The sequence below is a fragment of the Nuphar pumila genome, chromosome 11, assembly GCF_984573655.1.
Source record: "Nuphar pumila chromosome 11, dmNupPumi1.hap1.1, whole genome shotgun sequence".
NCBI lineage: Eukaryota > Viridiplantae > Streptophyta > Magnoliopsida > Nymphaeales > Nymphaeaceae > Nuphar > Nuphar pumila.
Genome location: NC_143259.1, coordinates 28,036,984 through 28,063,323, shown reverse-complemented (window position 1 = coordinate 28,063,323; position 26,340 = coordinate 28,036,984).

Here is a 26,340-nt window from a genome sequence, read left to right as displayed (position 1 = left end):
TCTGTTCAATACTGAAGCGCTCCCAACATTGAGCCATCTCTGCAATCTAAGGCAGAATGAAAATGAAAAGGCAAGGGACTTCATTCGCAGATGGAGAGAGACCTGCAACAAAATGAGGGATCCTATATAAGAGAGGCATGCTTTATCGCTGATCCTGAACAACTTCTCACAACCTTTGAGAAGTCTTATCTCCACCTCGCCTTCCAAGTCTTTCATAGAGCTTACTGAACGAGCAGAGTGGCTCGAGATGGGGTTGGAGAACGGTGTCTATGATGGTATCACCCTCGTCAAGAACAATCTAGATCCAAAGAAAAAGGCAAATTTTACCTCCTCCGCCAACATCAGCTGCAATGATAACAAAAGTAGTAAGGGCAACCATGCGGATCGAGAGGAAAGACAGAATAGCAAGCTATCTCAGCCCAACTTTCCACAAAAGGAAAAGATAAAGCGTGAAGGTTGGAGTAATGATCATGTGTTCACTCCTCTCAAACAAACACTCGAAGAAGCCCTTGAATTCATGCTGACTAAGGGATTAGTGAAGCTCCCAAAGGCCACAACTCCTCCCACCATCATGGGAAGATTCAAGAATCAGTTTTGCAAATTCCATCGGGCAATGGAGCATGACATTGATCATTGTTTTGTCTTCAAAAATATTGTTCAGGATTGCATTGACAAGAGCCTTCTTGCTGAAGATGAAGAAGAAGACGAGCTGGCCATTCTAACCAAGCCCTTACCAAATCATTCAGAAAGTTGATGAGGCCAAATTTTCCTGCTTTCTTCCTTTCATTTTTCCAAGCACCTCGTAGGGGCAAGTCCGCCCAGTTTTGCAACCTTTTGGTCGAGTGCTTATAAATATGCAGTCTTTTTGTTATCAATTTTGCTTATCAATAAAATGTCAATTTTCTTCATCCAATACTTCTTTCTTTTGCCCCATTAGGGCACCTGTTTTCGTTTTAAAGAATCTTCTTTGCCCATTCTTTTCAAGATGAGGGGCAATCCCAACATCATTCATGAGAGAAATGAAATTACCTATGAGGGTTTTTCAAAAATCGTGAAATTTTTGAAAATTTTCTACAAACATCTTCGTTATGATCACCCAAAAATTTAATATTTCAGTCCAATCTTTTTCAACCATCGCGGTGATCTTCTTTTCTTAAATTGGTTTCGAACCATTATCTTTAAAATCAACCCTTGTATTGATTTTCTTTCCAAAATTATTGTTAAACCAATTCGTTTTCAAAATAAACCCTCATGACGATCTCTCTTCAAAATCAACCCTCGTGTTGATTCCCCTTTCAAAGATCAGCTCTCACGCTGATCATTCTTCAAAATCAACCTTGCAGTTGATTTTCTTCCCCAAAATGACTTCTCACTTTCAAAATAACATTCTCCTTTTACTTTAAAGATCCCATGTTCTAGCACTTTCTTCATTTCAAAGGGATAATATAATTTTGTTTCCTTTCCTCGATTTTTAAGCATCAATAAAATTTGCCAATAGTTTGGCACCATTTTATTTGCATCTCTTTCCTTTTCACAAATATGTCTCTTGTGAGAAATGACCTTGAGGATATCTCTCAATCAAGAATCCTGTCACCTTATTCCTCGATTATCCTTCTTTGTATTCAAAATTTTCCTTCCTAGTTACACTGGGGCATTTTTTTTTGAAAAATCTATCTTTACCTCAAAACATTCTGTATGCAGGCAGGATAAACCATTCTCTCATTTTGCATGTATATGCATCCATTTGCATTAATTTTGCATTCATTTACATTTCATGTGCATTTGCATTTCATTTTGCATTAATTCTGCATCCATTTTTTTCCCCTTCAGGTTAAGGGATAAACCTGAATCATTTTCCATGATTTTCCAATTTCTATTCATATCCCCGTTCAGGATAAGGGGTTAATCCTGAAAATCAGACCACATACATCTAAATATGATGGTCTTTTTCATTGCAAGTCAAATAATCCAGTCCTCGAACTGGCCATTCTCAAAACTTTCAATCCCAGCTCTTGCACTATCAATTTTCAAAAATTCAATCTTCTGATTAAGGATTTTCCTTTAAGATTCGAGCCCTGACTCGAACTTTCCAGCTTTCCTTTGAAGATTTGAGTTTTAACTCAAAGTCTTCTTTCCTTCAAAATCTGTACTTCCCAGTTTTCCTTTGAGATTCGAGCCCTGACTCGAACTTTCCAACTTTCCTTTGAATATCTGAGTTTCGACTCAAAAATCTGAATTGGCCTAGTTTTTCCTTTGAAGATTTGGGTTTTGACCTGAACTTTATCTCTTTAGAAACCAAACTTCCTAGCTTTCCTTCGAAGGCTCGAGTTTTGACTCGAATTTTCCAGCTCTCCCTGTAAAACCTGAGTCATGATTCGGATGGTCTTTCAAAACCAACTTTTGAGTTAGGCTTACCTTCAAAATCCAGCCTTATGCCAGGACTTACCTTCGAAATTGAGTACCATCGTCATGGATGTGTCGACTCGGATATCAAGCGATCTCTTTTACTAAGGATTTCAAAGAACACTTTGTCAATTTGTCAATCAATTACCTGTTGATTTCAGAATTTTATTGCATAAATTTTTACCTCAGTTTACCTTCAGTATTACTTCCAAAAGGCAAAGCTTTTGTGAAGAAGGATTCAAAATCCAAATTCTTTCTATTGGCCAACCAAAAGGATGAAGGATAAATCCTCGATATGGCCAGAAAAGAAGATTCAATGTTTTTGCAAAGCCATAGATGATTGATATTGATCGCAGTCAATGGCACATTTTTAAAGACCATTCTTGTGAAAATGAGGCAGTGGAAATATCCTGAGTACTAGAAAAAGAGAGAATTCATCCAAGCACTGTCTCGTTAAAATCACCTAAGCTGCAATTAAATATCCGCAAAAGGTATCTCTCACTTGTCGTCAAGATAAAGGCAAATTAAGCGAGTAGACCCCCGGGGCCAAAGAAGATTTGAAACATCTCCAAGATGACGGAGTTTGTGATGGATCCTTTCAAGGAAAGTCCAAAGCACTGCCGAGATGAAGGCAGATGCGATGAACCTCCCGACAATCCCTAAAAGATATTTAATTTCCGCTATTACCCAAAGATCTCCAAGCTAATAAGCCAATATCATCAACATGACCCCGGAGGCAAAGAAGCATCGAAACATCTCCAAGTTGACGGAGTTTGTGACGTACCTTTTTCAAAAAGAAAGAAAGAGAGGAAAAAGAAAGAGAAAAAAAGTCAGAACATCTCCAAAAGGAAGGAGAATGTAGCAAAAACCCAAAAGAGTGCAGAAAGATTATTATGAGAGAAGCTCCCAGGATATCAAACTGCCAAATCTATCAAGAATCCTCTTCAATCTTGTGAAATTCTATTATCAATATTCTCTCATCAATTGCTTTCATAATATCAAATTCTCTTTCCTGTTCATATCAAGGAAACTGATAGCTTCATTTCTAGCTCACCTAAGCTCGCAATGAGCAGACCATGTTCATTTCTGACCATTCCTGCCAAAATTGGATTATTTCTTTATAAATGAGCTCATTTCTCACTCAAATCCAAGCCAATTGTCTTTGAGTTAGTCATTCTCAGTCAATCCTATTCCCTTGAGTCTATCTTGAGCTCACCAGAAGTTCAAGTGCTCAAGTTTCAGTTCAAATCCACTTTCAAGTGTCTAGGAACTCATTTTAGCCCATTTTAGCTCTTTCAGCTGAAATTGAGCTGAGTTTAGCCAGTTGAGCTAGTGTTTGAGCTTCAATTTTTTTTCATCTCAGTATTACTGATCTTTGTTCCAGCTTAAACCCAGCTCTACTCCCGTAATTCACTTCATTCTAGTGACCATTTCTCTAAAAATGACAACTTTTCTTGACAATTTAGTCTGGGAGTTTAGTTAAGTCAGTGTCTTGTCAGTTCATTTGAGTTCTGAATCCCAAAAACCCAACTCAATCTAGTTCATTTCAATTCAAATTACATCAAACCCTAATTTTCAGTATCACTCTGGCCCGATAGAGACCAAAAACTATTTCTTGAACTATTTTGCCCATTTTTGTCAATTTTACCACTTTCTGAACTGGTACAACTGTCAATCAAGGTTTATGTTATCATCGCAAAATTTTACTTTTGCAAGTCAAACTGACCTTTGAAAAAGATTTTGAAAATAACTCGCCTCCGTTTTTAAAATGCGGGAGAATTCCAAGGAATGGGACTCGCCTGTCGGTACGAGGTTCAATTGTTCCTAGCACCTTTACCAGGGGTAATTGAACCAAGGATCAAAAGTGTGCTTAGCTTTGCTCAACTTGTCTAAATCATGTTCTATTTCCTAAATGCACAAAGAATCAGGCATGTGCTATGAATTTTCTGAAAATGCAGATTTGAAAACATGATGTTTGCTTCTGAGATTTGAAATACTTGGAAAATTCTTGGAAAAGATGTCACTTGGAAAATCGTGAATCATGGTGAAAGAATATTTCTGAGGAAAATGAAAATCGATTTTTGAAGAATCCAAGTGTTTTGTGAAAATGGATTTATGAGAAATTTCACGTAACTTTGGAAAACTTGATTTTTCTAAATTTAAACTTTGAAATTGAATATATAACTTGAAAATTTGAATTTTAAACTTTGAAAAACACTTGAAATACCATTTGAAAGCTTAGAGTTTTGAGAAAATCAATTTCTGAGTAAGACTTAGAAAATTTTGAGAAAATTGATTTCTTTGAATTGGAATTGGGATTTGCAAATTGAATGAAGTGAATGAATATGGATTTGAAAGATATTTCTTTGAGGAATTGAGAAAATCCTTTTGAGTTTTAAGAAATGTAGTGCATTTTGAAGTTAGCCTAAGAGTGTAGGCTGAATGTGGCTAATACGAAGATCACAAATCTGGGTCTCATTCATATTCTGACTATGGCCATAAATACGAATTACACCGAGTTTGTCAACTCCCTAAGAGCTAGTGCACGTGTCATTCGTGTAGACCATGGTGGATTTATAAAAAAATATGCATGAATGATGCATTCATTATATATTAAAATTTGCAGAATTAAACTATATGCAATGCAAATCCTAATCTAAACAGGAATTGAAATTCTTATTCCAAATTTAATTACAATTTACATCACTAATTGAATTTAAATACAGAAAAATAAAGTCTTCAATATTCTTGCAAAACTAGAAAACTTGTTAGTGAAGATATGTTGGCTTTTCTAGATTTATCCAGTAATATCTGGAAATTATTGGATTTCTCTAGATATAAGCCTTTTTTATATGATTTTATGAGATAAACATAATGAAATATGAAATAAAATTGAATAAATAATAAATACAAATAACTTTGAAATTCGAAATTTGAGAAAAAGGGACAAAAATACCCCTGGAAACAAGACTATGGCCTTGAAATTAGGGTTTTCAGAAAGATATTTTATAAAATACAACTTTTGAAATTCAAATGAGGATAAATCAAGCCAAAGATGATGTTATATGATATAAAATGAGAAAAACTAAGTTAGGGATTTCGAAATTGAGGTCAAATAACCAAAATGCCCCTGATAGCAAGACTATGGCCTTGAAATCAGGGTTTTTTAGAAAATATTTTGATAAAAACTTTGGGTTTAGGGTTTAAATGAAATCAAATGACAGCCAAATTGACCATGAAGTGTCCTAATATGATCCTAAACATGAACAAACTCTAAAAACATGAACCTATACATGAAAATTAAGAAATATCATGAAAATCATGATTTTGGCAGTGTTTTGGGATCCTGCGGGTACCCTGTTTCACAATTTGATTGATTCAAGCACCAAACGATATCCAAAATTCATAAAAATCGTCATGTGTAATCCTTGTAACCCTAGAATTGAATGAAATATTCAATTTTGACAAAAATTTCAATTCGGAATTTGCATAAAACCCTAAAATTTACTATTTTTGCCCATGGATATGTACCCTTTTCAGTGTTAGACCCGAATAAGAGGCAAAACACCATGAAAATTACTGAAATTTTACAGAGGTAAATTAGACAAAAAACAGAGAGTCTCCCTTTTACAGATTGGAAAAATCATCTTTGGTGAGGGAGATATTCTTCCGGCAATCTGGACTTAAATATAACGAATATAAAAATTGATTAAAATAGGTACTTCCGGTTGAAAATATATAAATAAATAGCAGGCTTCATGAAAAATTTATGTAATTTTAGCAGTAAAACTTAGACAGATAAATAATGAACTTCCTTTTTTACAGATCATGAATCGGATCTACGGTTAAAGATCTATGATCAGTATAAGTCGGATTAAAGTTTTAATAAATAATAACGAGTTTTAAAACATGGATCCGACTTTTTGACAAAGGAAAACTATCAAACAAAAACAAAAAATTATGAAAAATTTACAATAACTAGCCTACATCAACACGAAGCCACTGCACCTTACGGATCTTGAATCAGATATTGAATGAAAGAAATAACGCAATTGCAAGTTACCTATGAATTTCAATAGCGATTTTAACGATTGAAAATCACGGTTCAATCTTTTATTTTTCTGACAGAGTTCTCAAATCCCAAAACATCTTATTTTTTTACAGAATCTTACTGACATATCCGTGTATCACATATAAAAAAATCAAAAAATTTTAATGAAGATTTTAATATGAACTAACATACTTTTTAACAATCTAAGATTAAAATATACAGAAATCTAAGAAACCCTAAAAAAACATGATTTAATCAATGAAAACAAAAAAAAACAATTGAATAGTAAAATAAAATCTATTTTAATGTTGTAGTACATGAAATAAACGTTAATATGATTATAAAAAATAAAAAGTACAGGGAATCCACGGTTGGAATTGATTTTTCCTTTGAAAGTGCGGATTTAACCCATTTAACGGGTAAATCACGTATCTCATTGGTTAAGAACACAAAAAACATATTTCTAAACGATCATAATGGATTAGAATCATTGGAAAAATAGTAAAACAGGGTTAGATCATCTTCTTGGACCAACCTTGAGGTTCTTGATGGTGATTCCATGGTTTAATCCATGAAAGGGAAGGCGCCAATGGTGGAATTCATGTTAAATCATGGAAAAGTATTAAATAAAACATAAACGTTTATGAAAATTTTTACCTTAAGGTTGCAGCTGCAATGGAGGAAGGAGGAAGGGATGGAGAGGAGAGAAAAGCTCCAAGAAATCAAAAGGAGAGAGATAGGGGGGTCGACCCCCCTATGAGCTTTTAGAAAAAAAAATTAGGTTTAAAATCAAGAGTTTTGAAAAAGTTGGATTCTAAAGGGCGGGGGCGATTTTTCCTAATTGGTTTGGGTTTCCAAACTTTCCTAATTAGGTCCTAATTAGCCTAAGACTCCTAATTAGACCTCTAGTTTACCTAAAGACCCCAAATGTGGCGCCACTTAGTGTTGGCCCACATTGGGTTTTTAAAGTTTTTAATTCAAAACTTTAAAAAACAAGTGGTTAAAAATCCAAACAAAATGGGTTTTTCAAAATTGTTTTTAACTCTTATAAACCTCTAATCTGACTAAGACACTGACTAAACCTAGTCTAAACCTGACCTCCTCAAATGTGGCACCATTTCGAGTGGGCCCCACTTGAGTTTTTCAAAAACAAAAAAAAAGATTTTAAAACTTGAAATTGAGAGGTTTTTCAAAAGATATTCCAAAGTAGCCTTGAGATTGAAGATTTTGAGATGACACAGAGTTCTGACTGGGTCAGAACTCCTCTAGATATGGCGCCAACTGAGTGGGCCCCATATCAGAGTTTTGAAAATTTGAAATAAATACTGAAAATGGCTTTAAAAAGGGGTTAAAATCAATAAATGAAATTCAAAGTTTTTGAAAATAGAGTTCTAAGCGAACTAAAACTCTAGACCAGAGTTCTGAACCAATTAGGACTCTGAGATTTTGGATTTTAAAAGCCAAATAAAGGGCGGTTTTGAAAGATTTTATCAGAACTGGTAAAAACAAGTTGAAAAATGCAGTCAGGGTTAGAGTCCTAACTAAACTAAAACTCTGAAATAGAGTCCTGAATCAACCAGGACTTTACAAAATGACTTAATTTTTAAAAAATAAATGAAAATGAATGAAAATGGAAGTAAAAACAGACTTAAGAACAGACTCCTAACTGGATTAGGACTCTGGGACAGAGTCTTGATCGGACTGAAACTCTAGATTTTTTTTAGTATTTTCTGAAAAAGATGAAAGAACTTGTGAAAATAGTGAAAACAATAACAAATATTGAAATCAAAACAAAGTCCTGATCCAACTGGGACTCTGGGGACAGTGTCCAGATTGGACTAGGACTCTCAGAATTTTGGATTTTCTAAGAAAACCAATGAAAGAATTTTGAAAAACAAATGAAAACAAGATAGAATTGAAGTTTGGTTTAGAGTCCTGATCTGATTAGGACTCTGAAGAAGATTCCTAATTCGACTAGAACTTTGAAAAAAAATGTGTTTTTGAGAAACAAATGATGAGATTTAAAAAAAGCTTTTGAAAATCAGTGAAAATGAAGTGAGAAAACAAACTTTGGATAGAGTCCTGATTCGATCAGGACTCTAGGACAGAGTCCTGATTCGATCAGGACTCTAGGACAGAGTCCTGATTCGATCGAGACTCTGGGATAAAATCCCAAAATTTTGAAATCCCATAATAAAGGTATAACAATTTTGATTCCTGAAGAGATGAATAGAAGGATTTTTGAAAGATTCTCTCAAAATTGACATCAGGGTCAGAGTCCTGATCCAACTGGGACTCTTCAAACAGAGTCCTGGTTCAACTAAAACTCTGAGTTTTTAACTTCTTTTTGCAAGATTTTGAAAGATTTGATTAAAAACAAGTAAGAATAACGATGAAAGATAGAGTCCTGATTCAATTAGGACTCTGAGAAAGAGTCCTAATTCGACTGGGACTCTAGAATTTTGGCCAAAAACAAAGGATTTTGATAGGTTTTTTCAAAAACAAGTAAAAAAGGTAGTAAAAGGTAGAGTTCTGACCCGACTAGAACTCTGGAAAAAGAGTCTTGATCCAACTAGGATTCTGAAAAAAGAGTCCTGATTGGACCGGGATTCTGAAATTTTGGCCAAAATAACAAGAATGGGCAAGGGATATGACTACAACTGGTTTAAAATCAGAATGGAGTTTTGAAAAGGTTTAAAAAGATGAAAATACAAAGTCCTGATTCGACTAGGACTCTAAACTTTTTGAGATTTTTGATAAATAAAGGAATCCAGAAGCGACACCACTTACATGGGTCTCATCTGAGAATTGAAATCAATTGAAATTGAGTTTAAAATGAATCCAGATTATTTTCTAAGAAAAACACTTCAAAATATAAGATCCTGGGGGTTAGCGAATGACAAAAATGTCGATTCAAAAACCCAGGTTTTGAAATTGACTTTAAAAAAAAAGTTTTAAAAGCTCGAATCTGGATTTAATATTTTGAAAACAGGAATTCTGGATCTCGATAATGAGATGAAATGACATGCAATACAATGAAATGATATGCCAAATGCATGCAGTGACTTGCAGTGACACTTGAAATGTAAACACTAGATGAGGGTAAAAATTTGGGGTGTTTACAGATGCCCCTCTTTGCTACTAAGCTGGTTGAAGACCGAGCTTAGTGGCAAAGAAAAACACACCAAATTTGGATTATAAAAATGCTCCAGTTAGGAGAATCTGACCGAGTATGACAAAATTGGTGAGGACGGTAATGACAGATATGGAATGGAGAATAAAGAAGAAGATTCACCTCATCGAAATGAGGCTCAGACTTAGCCCTTAACCTGGATGGGACAAAAGATACCTCATAGAAGAACGAGATTCAGGCTTAACCCTTAACCTGAAAGGGGATGATACCTCATGGAAAAACGAGATTCAGGCTTAACCCTTAACCTAAAAGGAGACGATACCTCATGAAAAAATGAGGCTCAGGCTTAACCCTTAACCTGAAAAGGGACAATACCTCATGGAAAAATGAGGCTCAGGCTTAACCCTTAACCTAAAAAGGGACAATACCTCATGGAAAAATGAGGCTCAGGCTTAACCCTTAACCTGAAGGGGAACGATACCTCGTGGAAAAACGAGGCTCAGGCTTAACCCTTAACCTGAAAGAGGACGATACCTCATGGAAAAATGAGGCTCAGGCTTAACCCTTAACCTGAAAGGGGACAATACCTCGTGAAAAAATGAGGCTCAGACTTAACCCTTAACCTGAAAGGGGACAATACCTCATGGAAAAATGAGGCTCAGGCTTAACCCTTAACCTGAAAGGGGACGATAAACAGAATCCTCAAATGAAGAAACCATGATGGGACCTTCAAATTTTGCACAATAAATCCGAGAGGGGTTTGCAAAAGAAAGAACGGGGGTTCCCTAAAGCTTGAAAAGGGATTGATCTTGGACATCTCATTGCTGAGACTAAAAATGACTTTTAAGATAGATGACCTTTTGCAGAAAATTCAGGTTTAACCCTTAACCTGAACGGGAACTTTCTATGGTGGGACAGTGGGGAGCACAAGGAAGTGTGCGAATCTGAGATCCCAGGCACTCAAATCAAAACAAGAAGGGAAGGATCTTTGACAACTCCCATTATCCGATCCTAAAAGGGATAAAAACGCCTGGATATATCAAAATAGACATCAAGCTCTCACTTCATGTCAGGATAACTTGAAAAGATTGTCAATAAGATAAAAATTATAGTTGATTGAAAAATGATTGAAATGTAAGTATATTTATATGAAAAATATTCCTTCTTTTCTACCTGAAGTATTACCTCCAACTGGACTTAACTTTGTAGAATCAAGATTCGAATTCAAATTGCTTGCCATTGACTTTCTTTCAAGGAGGCTATCAATTTCCTTGATATGAACGGAAAAGAAAATATTCTTGATATTGTGAAAGCAATTGGTGAAAGGATATTGATAGAAGAATGTCACAAAATTAAAGAAGATTCTTGGCAGATTCGGCAGTTTGATATCCTGGGATTCTTTTCTTAGAATGGTCTTTTTGCCTATACTTTTTTTTCGACAGAATTGGAGCTTTTGGTTTTTGGGGAGTTTATTACATCATCCTTCATTTTGGATATGTCCTGGATTCTCTCTCTCTCTCTCTTTGGAAGGGTACGTCACAAACTTGATCTTGGAGATGTTTCGATCATTCTTTGCCTCAGGGATTATGTTGACAATATTGGCTCATTGGCTGATGGTCTCTTGATGATAGCTGAAATTAAATATCTTTTAGGGTTTGTTGGGAGGCTCATCGCAGTCGCCTTCATCTTGACAGTGCTCTGAACTTTTCCTGGAAGGATCCGTCACAAACTCCTTCATCTCGAAGATGATCCAAATCTTCTTTGGCCCCGGGGGTCTAACTCGCATAATTCATCTTCATCTTGACGATAATTGAGAGATCTCTTTTGCAGATATTTAATTGCAACTTGGGTGATTGAGGAGATATGGAAATTGAATGGATTTTTTTGTATCACCCAAGATATTTCGACTGCTTTATCTTTACAAGAATGATCTTTAAAAATGTGCCATTGACTGTGATCAATATCGATCACTTATGGCTTCGCAACAACGTTGAATTTTCTTTGCTGGCCATATCGAGGATCTATTCTTCATCCTTTTGGTTGGTCAATAGAAAAAATTTAGATTTTGAATCCTTCTTCGCAAAAGTTTCGCTCTTTTGAAAGTAATACTGAAGGTAACTTGAGGTAATTCTTTGTGCAATAAAAGGTTTTTTTGGAATCAACAACTATTTTTCATGATGAATTGGGAAAATATTCTTGGAATCCTTGGTGAAAGAAATCGCTTGAAGTTTAAACGACACATCCGCGGCTAGATTCTCCTCTCCTTTCCCCAAAGAAGAGACTCAGGCTTGACCCTTACCTAAACGGGTAACAAAAAAATACTCCTCTCTTCCTTGAAGAGGAGGTGTTTGCAAAATGAACTTTCAAAGAGAAATAAAGTTTTTGTCAAAACTCCCTATTTCTAGGTTTCTTTGATGGAAAGGGGGCCATTAACAAAGGTTGGAAGGATATCATAGAGGAGCAAGTCCATCACACTCTCCCTGGAAAAAGGGTCCTCGATGACGGGGGTGGCCTAACAAAAGACATTTAAGGTTACAAGGAGGACGAACTTCCGTCGAAACTCTCCTTGAAAAAAGGGTTCCTTGTGCAACAATAATGATTGTTTTGCAAATTGTTCGTGAAGTACGAGTCCCTTCAAACTCTTCTTAGAAAAAGGAGTTCAACGAACGAACAATAAAGACATGCAAAAAGAATGAGCTCCCTCGAACTCTCCCTGGAAAAAGGGTCCTTCGCAAGAGAAAAGATTGATAATTGGTTTTGAATTAATTGGCAGACCAATTCAACATAAACGTCGAATCTTGAAAGACTATGATTGCAGGATACGACTCGAAGGTCGGACAAATATGATCGACATTGATAGAATTTGATAACCCAAAGGTTTGCTTGGTAAAACGGATGACCAGAGGTCTGACAAAATTGGTGACCCAAAGGTCAGACTAACAGAATGGAATGACCCAAAGGTCCGATAAAGATTGTTTGGTTTGCAGATCTGAAGATTAACATTGAGTCTGAACCTCAATGTGAGATTTATGTTGCGACCAATATGAAGATTGAATTTTGACAAAGTACCAGTACGAGCACTGGATTTTAAAAAATTGCTTGTACGAGCATTGGATTTTAAAACATTACAAGTACGAGCATTGGATTTTTAAAAGATTACCAATACAAGCACTAGATTTTAAAAAGGTTATCAATTGATTGTGAAAGATTCTTCATCGAATTCTTCAATGTCTTTATTGCCTTAGCTGAAATGCAGTTGATTTACTTGTTCATCATCAAAACCTTGTTCTTGAAGTATCATGTACGGCTTCAGTGTCGTAACATGAAGATCTTTTGTTCGAAATTCAGAATTCATCATCATTTTTTGGCTCCTTATTATTTCCAAGGAAACGGTCAGACAGTGTGATCATCGCAAAATTTTTCCTCTCGTAATATTCTCTCTCTCTTCCTTCTCTTTTCCTTTTCAACCCCTTATTTCCTCCTTTTTTTTTGAAGGGAGGAGAATAAAGGACAGAAAGAAAGAGAGAAGAGAAAAGAAAGAAAGAAAGAGAGAAAAGATTTCGCGTGGTCTCACTTGACCTTTATTTGAAAACATTTAGAAAATTACTCGCCTCCGTTTTTGAAAATTATTGCGGGAAAATAGAGAGACGGGATTTGCTCGTCGGTACGAGGTTTGACCGTTCCTGGCGCCTTTACCAGGGGTAATCGAGCCAAGGATCGAATCTATGCCTTTTGCTTTGCCTAAATATAATCTAAGAATTTATTCTAACTCTAGAAGATCTAAATGCACAAAGAATCATACTTGTGCAATGCAAGGATGTATGCTCTTTTTGAAAGAGATTTTAAAAAAATTCCAAGTTGTTCTGAGATGAACTTGATAAGGGAGTGAAGAAATGTTGGAATCTAACTTTAGAACTTGAGATAGATCAGAGAAGTTCTAAGTCTTTGAAGTAAATTAGAGTTGAGAAAAATTGATTTGAAGCTTTTTGAAATGAAGGAAAGTGAAGTTTCAAAGTCAGAAATGAACTTTGAATTTGAACATGAATTTAAGAAAAGAAATGAATACTTGAGATGGAATTGAATTTAGATTTCTGAAGTTGGAAATTTGGAATGGATCTGAGAAATCCGGATGATATTTAAGAATAGAAATGGATTTAGATTAGATCCGAAAATGGAATTGAAATCTGGAATTTGGAATTGGATTCCGGATCCTAAGATGGGTTTTGGATCTGAAATCTAAGATCCAATGTGGAGTTGGACTCTGGATCCTAGAATGGATTTTGGATCTAAAATTTTGAATGGAATTGGATCCAAGAATTGGAATCCAAGATGGAATTTTGGATCTGAAAACTGAGATCCAAAGTAGAAGTTGGATTCTGGATCCTAAAATAGATTTTGGATCTGAAAGCTGAGATCCAAAAGTGAAATTGAGTTTTGGATCCTAAAATAGATTTGGATCAGAAGTCTGAGATCCAATGTAGAGTTGGAGTCTGGAACCTAAGATGGATTTGGATCTAAAGTCTGAGATCCAAGGTGAAAGTGGATTCTAGATCCTATAAGGAAATTGGATCTGAAGTCTAAGATCCAAAGTGAAATTGGAGTCTGGATCCTAAAGAGAAATTGGATCTGAAGTCTAAGATCCAAGTGAAATTGGAGTCTGGATCCTAAAGAGGGATTGGATCTGAAGTCTGAGATCCAATTTGAGTGTTGAATCCTGGATCCTAAAAATGGATTTGGAGTTAAATTCAGAAGATGAATCAAGAACTTTTAAATTGAACTTGAAATTTAGAATTTGAATATACAAACGAATTTTGAAGTCAATTTAGACCTTGAATTTTTGAATTTGGAATTTGAAATTTAGAAGATGAAGGGAATCTCAAAGTTAAATTGAACTTTGGATTTGATTTGGAGTTTTTGAATATAAATGAATTTGGAATTTCAAAGTTAAATTGAACTTTGAAATCTGATTTGAATTTGAATATAAAATGAGTTTGAAATCTCAAAGTTAGATTGAACTTTGAGATTTGAAAATGAAATAGAATTTTGAAAATTGAAAGAATGAATTGGATTTGATAAGGATTGAAGATAGATTTGAGGAAAATATTTACATTACTTGGATTTTTTGAAGAGAAAATTTCGGAAATATGATGCAATTCTATCCTAAATGATGAATGAATTTAAATTTTTGAAATTGGATTTTGAAAAGCTATTTCATTCTTTAAATGAATTTAAAATAAGATTGAAGATATAATACATCCTTGACTATGGTCATTGAATGTATTATATAATAATCTATATCTAAATTCAAGTAAAGAATAAAATACATTTTTGGTGCTTTTATAGAGTTTAAATTGAAATTAACTCTCAATATACCCTGACTATGGCCATTGGTATATATATTGAATTAATTTTAAATTAAACCCTGCTAAAAGAATTTTTTTTTTTAAGAAAATATGATGAAAAGACCCAGTGTGGATCCAATGTTATTCCATAAAAGATGAAAATCCTAAGTTTTGTTCACATCCTGACTATGGCCATTGATGCAAATCATCAACTTAGGATTAATCACCTCCTATTAGAATGGTGCACGTACCATTCGTGTTTCCCATTTGTGAATTTTCAGAAATAAAGGAAAATAATGAAACAAATGTTATTTACATGCTCATCCATTCTAATCTAAGACTGGAAATGTAGAATTTTCATTAATATCTAGCTTATTACAATATTGGAATTGAAAACATTGAAAATTTCTAATTTCCAGCTTTTCTCATGTTTCTGGAAGATAGAATTCGCACAAAAAGGAGATTTAAAATGTGGGTGTAAATGACTATTCAAAGTCTTACACAATGTTTTACTCATATTCGAATGAGAAAGGCATACGGCCTACCCTGCATTTGTTAGAAAATACACACACACACACACATATATATATATATATATATATATATATATATATATATATATATATATATATATATATAGATAGATAGATACATACATATATATGTATATATGTATATATATAGACAATGCTGTAGTTAAATGAACACCTACATGCAATGAGTGAAGGCAAGGGTCAGGATGGTCCAAGACGAACCATCGTGGGATGTAATAAACACAGCTACTTATGATGCAGATGACGGCTTACCAAATGAACTCTGTGGCATTCAATGATACACCTAGTTCTTGAACCTACCTGAGGATAGAGGCATTCATGGCTGAGCCTTCAGTGTGCTTGAAGTAATGATATATGACCCAGATTTGAACAGAGAGACATATTCTTAATGCTTTATGACTAGAATGCTTATCGGACAGGGGAAGGAAAATGTTAAAACACATGATAGCATTTGAGCCACTGTGCTGCAGGTAAATAACAATGGTGGATGTACAACCATATGACACACAAGAAGGTGCATCTGGTAGTAAGTGGTGGCTATTGGTTTAGTATTGGGCACTATTGTGTACACAGGAGAGTCACAGCAGGGTTAAGCACTGCTAAAGGTGCCAAAATAGAAATCACATCAGTATTTAGCATGGCTGTGGACATATGAGAATCATAACAGTGCTAAACGTTGTTATAGATACCCTGAAATAACAGCCACAACAAGGTTGGGCCCTGGTATAGGCAACCGAGGGCTATAGCAGTGCTTGTCACTGCTATAAATGCTAAGGTGAAAGCCACAACAAGCACTGTTGTAAGCCTGTGAATGTTACATCGACTAGGACAACAAGAGAAAAGAGAAAAAAAAGGGCAAAAACTGTGAATGTCAGATGACAGCATGAATGTGAAAAATGAAGATGCTTGTCAAATGTATAGGTACAGAAAATGAAAAGGTTTCACAATAAAATTAGGAAATTCCACAGTGGAATCTGGTTACAAAATTAACAATCATATACGTGAGAATATCTATTGAAGCAAAAGCATCAATAATGCAGGTGGAAGCAATGATGTGGCGAGTCCAAGCAAATCTTATAACAGATATCAGTCTTATTTTGCAGTAAAACCAACATCTTCTAAGCAAATCATGGGAAAATTTAAGCAAAGTTTTACAGCAATTTCACAACAGGAATTCATATTAAGTCAAGCAATTGATAAAAGATGGATGCTGGAAGGGAAGTTTCAAACCTGCTGTAGGCCGATACTGTTTGTAGGTTACTGATAACCTGCAGCGAATAGACATTCACTCAATCAGAAATCGATTTGCAGTGGTATTAGCAAGATGGGCTCCAATGGTGTTAGCAGGTGGGTTTTTGGTAGTGTAATGAAGTATATGAACATGAAATTACAGTAGGGAATACTTATGACACTGAAAGTGTGTATGTGGGTGCGGGACGTGTTATACCTGCTGAAGGCGCAACAAGATATACTGCAAAATGGTGTGACAGAGATGCCAGGATAGAGAGACTATACCCAATTCTCTCCCAGATTCTTACTAACTCTCAAGGCGGCCTTAGCAGCAATCAAGACTTAAAAATCATCAGCAGGGCAAAGGCCTTCATGGAAATCGACACTATCAAATCAATGTATCATATGACCGAACCATGTGCCACAAATTCCTCACCTGATTGGCATCACAAGATGGTGGAACTGGGATTGGATTACTGGGGCTGAGTGAATTCTGTACAGGGTTTTAAAACCTCATGAAGCCTAAAACAAGACATTTCTGCTAGAGATCAGAAATAACCTCCTTGCATGATTGGTGGGCTGGAGCATGATAGGGACACATACAGCAAAACAGTGTTGACATGGGCACGCTAATGACAGTATAACAGGCCTTATTACAACAAATGATTATTAACTATTAAAATACAGCAGGAAAGAGAAGGAAAAGAAAAAAAAAAGAATGCTAACAAGTAATTTTCTAAAATTTCCTGCAATGTGGATGTTTTTCCATAACTGAACAGAAGAATATGAGACCTGCATCATAGAGTTTGGATAATAGTCAAATGAGATTTTCTGACTTTTGAGAGTTAAACTCACCGATAATGCTGTATTGGATTTCTTCTTACTCGAAGACATGCGTGCATACATCATTATGACTCATGGTGCAAATGACGTCAAATGTCATTGATATTTTATATATGCTTTTTTTTTGTCTTAGCAGAGGCAAGAATGCCTAACCTTCGGTAGGAAATAACATTGTATTATTGACATTATGCTTTTGTCTCCAATTGTGAATCACATCACCCCTTTCAACTGAAATTTTTGTTTTAGATCCTCGTGATTCTCTTATTAAGCAACGTGCTTATATATCACATCTGAAAGATGACGAATCAACAACAATCCAGAGGGGAGCTATTCTTCTTCTTAAACTGAAATACAAGAACCAAGGGGCTTCTAATGAGAAAACATGGATGGTAGGTTTCCCATGGCTGCATCTGAAGTTTCTCCAACAACCAACCAAAACATTCAGAACATTCCTACCCTTTCAGCTGTACAGGGGAAGAAAGAGATCGATGACGCAGATGATATTTTAACATCACGTAAGGGTCCTGAGTGAGCATAGAACATGAGGCAAGAGAACAACAATCCAAAAAAAAAAACATGTGATGCTAACATATAGTCAATAACTGAAATGAAAACAATATATCAACCCATGGACTTTAGGCAGTAAACGAACCCAAACTATTTTTTTTTTGATGGAATCAATTGATTTTGTTGTTTGATTCCAGTGGGTGGAGATTATTACAAAGAATGTTTGAAATTCTGCAATGCTCTAGGAAAAGCAAACATTATGTGATTAAAACAAATGCATCTAGTGCCCACTTACCCTGAAGCACCTTAGTGTCTGAATGTGTGTGGATTTTACTTACGAAATGGCGAAATGATCTTTTTGCAACGAAGTAGTAAATGCAGTAAATGAAATTGCCAAGAAATGTAAGTGACTGTGATGAATCGGGACACTGATTGAGTAGATGTAATACACTGGCTGGCGTGAATCAAAGAATCAAATGCCTAACCAGATATCAAGATGGACACAAGAAATCTAAAAAAGGTAAAAATAAAAGGTAAATGAAGGTCAAAATACCGTGGATGGTTAAAACGAAAGTAAGAAAAATGGTTTATCAGTAAGAGTGATCGTGATATCAAACAGGAAATCAAGATTTAGTATGGAAATCTCGATGTAAACAGGCGATTGAAAAACCAACAAGATCCAAATTAAAAGAAAAAGATTAGAATGAAACGAGATATAGGAACAAAATGCAGAATGTAAAGTAAGGGATGAAGCCTAATGTTGGATGGATTTGAAACTAACAGAAAAAGGAAAATAAGTGAATAACAAGAAAGAGAAAGAAGAAAAAGAAAAGAAAAAAGGAGAATCGAAAATCAGAATGCATGCTAATCTGCTAGAATTTCAATACCAATAGGGGATCGAAGCCACAAAAAGGAAATACATATATATATAAAAAAAACTAACGATAAAAGGAAAAGAGTAAAACGAAATCAAAAGGGAAAATCAGAGGAGAAATTCCAACGAAAACTACAATCAAGATGGAAAGAAGGAAAACACAGATCAGAATTAGGAAAAATTACAAAATAAAAAAAATGTTGGAATTAGGATATTCCGGTCGATGTTGCATGTACATAGGTCAATCTTGTTGCAAACAGATCGATTCTATGTGTGTGCTTTGAAAAAGAAAAAAAAGGAAAAAGAAACAAAAAAAAATGAGATGAAAGAAGAAAACACACAAAAAAAAAACGTTGCTTACTTTAGCCTTGGCGTCGTAGGCTGGTGGGCTTCCTTCAGCTGATTGGAAGAGGAAACTGATAGTCTTGCCTTGAAGGAACTGGAAGGAATTTTGTTCCTTCTCTCCTTTCTTCAGACTTTTCGTGGTTATCTTGGCTCCACTGCAGATTTCTCTTCAGTTGATCGAAAGGAAGAGATGAGAAAGGAGGGGCTAATGGAGACGAGGTTGATCTTTCAGAGAAAAACTGGATGGTGTGGGGGTGAAGCGCGGAGCCGATAGATGCTTCGTCAATGTCCTTCCCCCCCGTAGTTCTGCTATCATGGCGACGGACCCCCTTTCGTGGTTTTAGGGGAAAACCAAGAAAACAAGAAGAATAGCGATGGAAGAAGGAAAAAAAGGTGATCAGGATGCAATGGTGGGGTGAGATGCGCCTCCTTGGGCTTCCTCTGCGTTCCCCTTTTAAAGTGGAAGAAGAAGGCTCTGGAAGAAAGAGGGTTCTTGTTGGAGATTGACGGGTGAGGACGAGGCAAGGGCGATCGATGGCCATGGGATGGAGGACGCTGAAGGATAGTTCGAGAAGGGGATTCTGTTGGGAATCAAGGGTCATCCGTGGAAGGTGATGATCGGAGGGTAGATGAAGACGAACGCACATGGGCGTTGGCGATGGGAGGTTTGAGGAAAGGGGAAGGCCTGTGAGGCCGTTGGTGATGAAGGGTTGAGGATGTAGGGATTGCACATGGAGGGGCTTCCAGAGGATTCGGTAGAGAAGGAGAAAGCTTTTGGGCCCTAGAAGAGGAAGCCCGGAGAGAGGTTTCGAGAGAGAGAGAGAGAGAGAACCAGGACAAAGAGAGGGAACCGGGACAAAGAGGGGGTGAGACGATGAGAGAAAAAGATCGTGGAGTTGCCACATTTTCCATTTTTTTTTCCAAGCAAGCTTCAAAGAGTTTTAAACTGTATATATTTTTTTATTTTTTTGTTGTTTTCTTCATTTTCCGATTTTTTGTCATTTTGGAAATAAAATCCTAAAATCAAAGATTTAAAACTAATTTAATTTTTTTGTATTTTTCTGAGAAATATTTACAAAAGAAAGTTTTCAAGGCTATTTTGAGGAAATTTCTTCAGAAAATGGGTTTGGACCCAAGTTTTGAGAAAAATATTTGAGTTTTAAACCCCGAATTGAGAAATACAACTGGATGGATCCAAACGGATACTGGATGAACTGTCTGAGCCTTTCAAAAAGTTATTTTTGATAATTTTGAGAATTTGATTTAAAATTGGATAATGAAGCTCAGATTTGGATTTTAATCTAGATCCGGATCCGAAATTGAGTCAGATATGTAAAATGAATTTAATTTCATCAAAATTTGAGAAATAAAATGGAATTTAGATTAAAAACTGACTCAATTACCCAGAAAATGGGGGAAAAGGGCAAAAATGAGATATTTACAACATTTTGAAAAATTTGGGGTGTTCACAGACAGAAGCTACAAATAAAAGTTTTATCCGCATCTTGGAAAGAACCGTTGAGACAGGTCATGATTGGCACGAGAAAATCCATGATGCACTCTGGGCATATCGAACCACCATTCGAACCCCGACCAATGCAACTCCTTTAGAGCTTGTTTATGGAATCGAGGTGGTGTTACCTCTTCATGTTCAAAAACCCGCTCTTAAATTTGCATCTCTTCTAGAGCTACCACTTGACCAGTATCAACAACAGAGATTGATACAACTGGATCTACTCGAGGAGAAAAGACTCAAAGCAGCAGAACACGCCCAATCTTATCGCCAGAGGATAACAAGGCAATATGCTAAGTCAGTCATCGAAAGAAGATTCCAAGTTAATGACCTGGTCCTTAGATCAACGGCTCACCTCAAGCATCGTCCATGTGGCAAATGGTCACCAAACTAGGAAGGACCCTACGTGGTGAAAGAAGCATTACCATGTAATTCATATTGTCTGATTAATGCAGACGGGGTAGAATTACCCGATCCTATCAATGCCCGACATTTGAAGAAATTCTACACTTAGATAACTTCTATTCTATCATCTGTATTCATTAATGAGTTTTCTCCAATAAATGATCAATTACTCTTTTATCAGAATACTCCTTTTCCTCCCAGCATACACTGGGGCATTTTTGTTATAAACTTGTCTTTTATTCAAAATACCCTGTGTGCAGGCAGGATCAAAAAAAATCTTTCATCATTTGCTTATTCGCATTCATTCGCATTTACTCGCATAATATTTACATTCAGTTGCATGTGTTTGCATTCGCATGCATCCATTTTGCATCTGCATCAAGTTTCCCATTCAGAATAAGGGATAAATCCTGAGACCCATGGCATTTGTTCAAGTCATTGTGAGTCTTACTTAGAGTGCATATTTCGATTGCATTTCACATAAAAAGTCTTTAGAAAAACTTTTCTAAAAGAACCCCTCATAAAAATCTTTTTAGAAAACTCTTTTCTTAAATTTTCGTGTTTATTAGTCGACTAATAGACTCACCAGTCGACTAATCCTTTCGCGCCATATTTTCTAAAAAAGTCATCTTTGTCAAATTAGTCGACCAAAGGTTTTATCAGTCGACTGGACAGAATGTGTGTTTTCTGGAAAATTTAGCAGCAGTCGACTAATGACTTTATCAGTCGACTGGACAGAACATGTGTTTTCTGAAAATTTAGCAGCAGTCGACTAATGCTTTTATCAGTCGACCAGACAGAATGTATGTTTTTCAGAAGATTTTAGCAGCAGTCGACTGAAAGGTTTTTCAGTCTACTGATGATATTATCAGTCAACTAATTTTATCTCTAGTCGACTAAGTTTCAAAAGTTCAGATTTTCAAACGGCTCAATAAACAGATCAGTCGACCGATGATAACTGTCAGTCTACTAATAACTAACTATTAGTCGACTAACTATTGTTCCAGTCGACTAATTTTGCCATTTTTCCTGAAACTTCAAAAAGGCGTGTCTTTTCATTTTTCAAACATTTTGATCATTCAAAATGAACTGTTTTGACACCCTTTCATACCCTCAACGTATGGAAACTTTCAACTATAAATATGAGTGCATTTTACACTCAAAATAACTGCAATTCAATCAATTTGAATCAATTACTTTTTGCTTTTCACTCATATTCATTTTCTCACTCACGTGATATTTTTCACTCAAATTCCTTTGAGAGATAGTGAATTTGTGAGTAGAGTATTCCAACAACCTCAAAAGCCAATTGCATCTCATTTGCATTCATAAGAAGGGCTCATAGATTGTTTGTAAGTTGTTACTTATTTCAATTTTCTGTAAAAGGAAGGACTCCTTGGTTTAAAGGAGTTGTTTGCTTTCAATAGGTGTGTTACTTAAAGTGGGACCGAATTTTGGTATGTGTATGATCTTGTAGTTACACAAGGTTGATAGTGGAAATCTCAAGCGGGTTTTGCTTGAGGACTGGATGTAGGTCGGGAAAGACCGAACCAGGATAAATTACTGTGTTCTTTATGTGTTTGCTTTTCAAATTGCAAAATCCGTCAATATTCTGCAGACAATTTTTAAAAGCACTATTCACCCCCCCCCCCCTCTAGTGCTCGTTGTCTCGATCCTACTGCACTTTCATTTGGTATCAGAGCAGGTTTGCTATTATTTTGATTTGATCATCATCTAGCATGACAACTACAACATCTCAGCACAAAGAAGGATGTTCCTCTGTTCGTCCTCCTCTCTTTGACGGAACAAACTATGGATACTGGAAAGTGAGAATGACAATATTCTTGCAATTCATGGATCTCGATATTTGGAGAGTTGTTTCAGATAAATACCAAACTCCATCAACTGATTTCAGCCGATGGACTGATGAAGAAAAGAAGACTGCTTCACTTAATGCCAAGGCGATGAATGCATTGTATTGTGTCATTGACAAGGTAGAGTTCAATCGTATCTCTCAATGCTCTACAGCAAATGAAATCTGACATACTCTTCTCGTGACTCACGAAGGTACGTCAAAGGTAAAGGAATCTAAAATTGCTTCTTTAGTTCATAAATTTGAATTATTTAAAATGAAGCAAAATAAATCTATATCGGACATGGTAACAAGAATGACTGATATAACGAAGACTCTGAAATCCCTTGGAAAAGAATATTCACAAGTGGATTTAGTCAGAAAGATCCTAAGGTGTTTAACTCCTGAATGGGAGAGAAAAACCACTGCTATTGAAGAGGCAAATAATTTAAACACTCTCACTCTTGAAGATTTGGTTGGTAACCTAATGGCATATGAAGTCCAACTTCAAAAGAGACAAGAAGAAGAACCCAAGAAGAAATCTCTTGATTTTAAGGCTACTTCTGACTCTGAAAATTCAGAAGAAGATGAAGATATTGCCCTCATCACATGGCAATTCAGAAGATTCATCAAAAAGGGAAGATTTCAAAGAAAGGTAAAGAAAGTGGATTCTTCCAATCTCAATGAAGTCAAGTGTTTTAATTGCAAAAAGGTTGGACATATCAAGAAAGATTGTCCTCTTCTCAAAATCAAGCCCAAGGACCAATTCAAGAAGAAAAAGGCATTTCAAGCATGTTGGGATGATAGTGACTTCTCTTCCGATGAAGAATCAAATGAAGAAGTCGTCAACGTGTGCTTTATAGCACAAGAATTTTTGGTAAGTCAATTTGACTATGATGAGTTATTAGAAGCATTTAATGATTTATATGCTAAATTTAAGAGTCTAAGTTCTAAAAATAAAGAGTTAAAAACTGAAAATTCAACTCTTGACTCTCAAAACAAAGCATTACTTCAAGAGATAGAAGAACTCAAGAAGGAAAACCCTTGCCAAGCATTTGAGGTAAAATAAATTGGAGTTAGAACCAATCTCTTACAAAAAGAAATAACTAGTCTAAAAGAAAAATCAAATGATCTTCTTTCTATAGTGACCAAATTCACAAATGGTCAAGAGAATCTAGAAAGACTTCTTGGTTCTCAAAGATGCTCGGTTAATAAAACCGGATTGGGATATAGCTTCTTTGATACTCAAAATAGACCAAAGTATGTGGTGAAGAATCAAAGACAATATTCTCAACCATTTATTCATAGAACTAAATTTTCCAATTCTAATAGAAATGCATCTAATCATGAAACTTATAATGCTTATAATCCTAGACATGATTATTCTAGAAATGCTTAATCTTTTTATAGAAAGAATATTTATTATCAAAGAAAACCAAAATCCAAATGGATATGGGTTCCTAACACTAACTCTCATGGACCCGAAAATAGAAAGGGGTCAAATGCTTTGTCTTCTAAATTTGTTGTAGGTACACAAAATAAGGAGCAAATGGATATTGGACAGCGGTTGTTCCAAACATATGACTGGAAGGACGGAGTTATTTTCCACCCTCCAAAGTAAGGATGGAGGAACCGTGACCTTTGGTGACAATAGCAAGAGAAAAGTAATCGGTATTGGTAATATTGGTAATCCAAAATTTCTCTTGATAGAAAATGTTCTTTTAGTAGATGGTTTAATGCATAATTTATTATCTATTAGTCAATTATGTGATAAAGGTTTTCATGTTTCTTTTGAAAATGATTTATGCTTAATTTCTGATTTTCAATCTAAAAAGATCATTTTTAAAGGTAAAAGAAGGAACAATGTGTATGAACTATATCTAGATGAGTTACCATCTTTTAATGAAAAACGTCTTATTGTTTCAAATGAAATTCAATGGTTATGGCACAAGAGACTTGGACATGTTAACTTTAAAATTATTTCCAAGTTATCCAAGAATGATCTTGTAAGAGGCCTACCTAAAATACCATATAAGAAAGATCACTTATGTGATGCTTGCCAAAGGGGTAAACAAATCAAGAGTTCTTTTAAAGCAAAAGATATAGTTTCAACAAAACGTCCTCTTGAACTTTTACATTTAGATCTATTTGGACCATCTAGAATTCAAAGTTTGAATGGTAGCAAGTATGCTTTTGTTATAATAGATGATTATTCTCGATTTACATGAGTGATTTTTCTAAAAAGCAAAAATGATGCATTTTCTGAATTTTTTAAATTTCGTAGAAGAATTACAAATGAAAAATCTACATCTATTATTAAAATTCGTAGTGATCATGGTGGTGAATTTGAAAATGAATCTTTTCTAAAGTTTTGTGATCTACATGGTATATCTCACAACTTTGCTTTTCCTAGAGCAGCTCCACAAATTGGAGTTGTTGAAAGAAAGAATAAAACTTTGCAAGAATGTGCTAGAACCATGCTTCAAGATAAAAATTTACCAAAATACTTTTGGGCTGAAGCAATAAATACAGCATGTTATGTTTTAAACCGTGTTCTTATTCGACCAATTTTACATAAAACATGTTTTGAATTGTATTATGATCGTATACCAAAGATCTCATATTTCAAAATTTTTGGTAGTAAATGCTTCTTGTTAAATACCAAAGATAATCTTGATAAGTTTAATTCAAAATTAGATGAATCAATATTTCTTGGATATTCTTCTAGAAGTAAAGCTTATCGTATTTTTAATAAAAGAACATCTTGCATTGAAGAATCTTTACATGTTGCATTTGATGAGAATTGTGAGCAGGTTATACCTCTAAGCGAAGGAGAAGAAGTAATACTTCAAGAAGAACCTTTGATAGAGAATACTTCTCAAGAAAATGTTCCTCTTCAACCGGTTTGGAAAGAAGTTCCCAATCATCCACATGTACAAGTCATTGGAGAAATAAAGAGTGGTGTCCAAACTAGAAGGCAATTGCAATGTATTGCAAATATTGCTTTCATATCTAAAATAGAACCAAAGAATATCAATGAGGCTTGTGATGATGAATTTTGGCTTTTGGCCATGTCTGAAGAACTTAACCAATTTACTAGGAATTATGTATGGGATCTAGTTGATAGACCAAAGGATCATCCAGTAATTGGAACAAGATGGGTCTTCTGAAATAAGCTGGACGAAAATGGCGAAGTCATTCGAAACAAAGAAAGGCTAGTAGCACAAGGCTATAATCAAGAAGAAGGCATAGATTTTGATGAAACCTATACACCAGTGGCTCGACTGG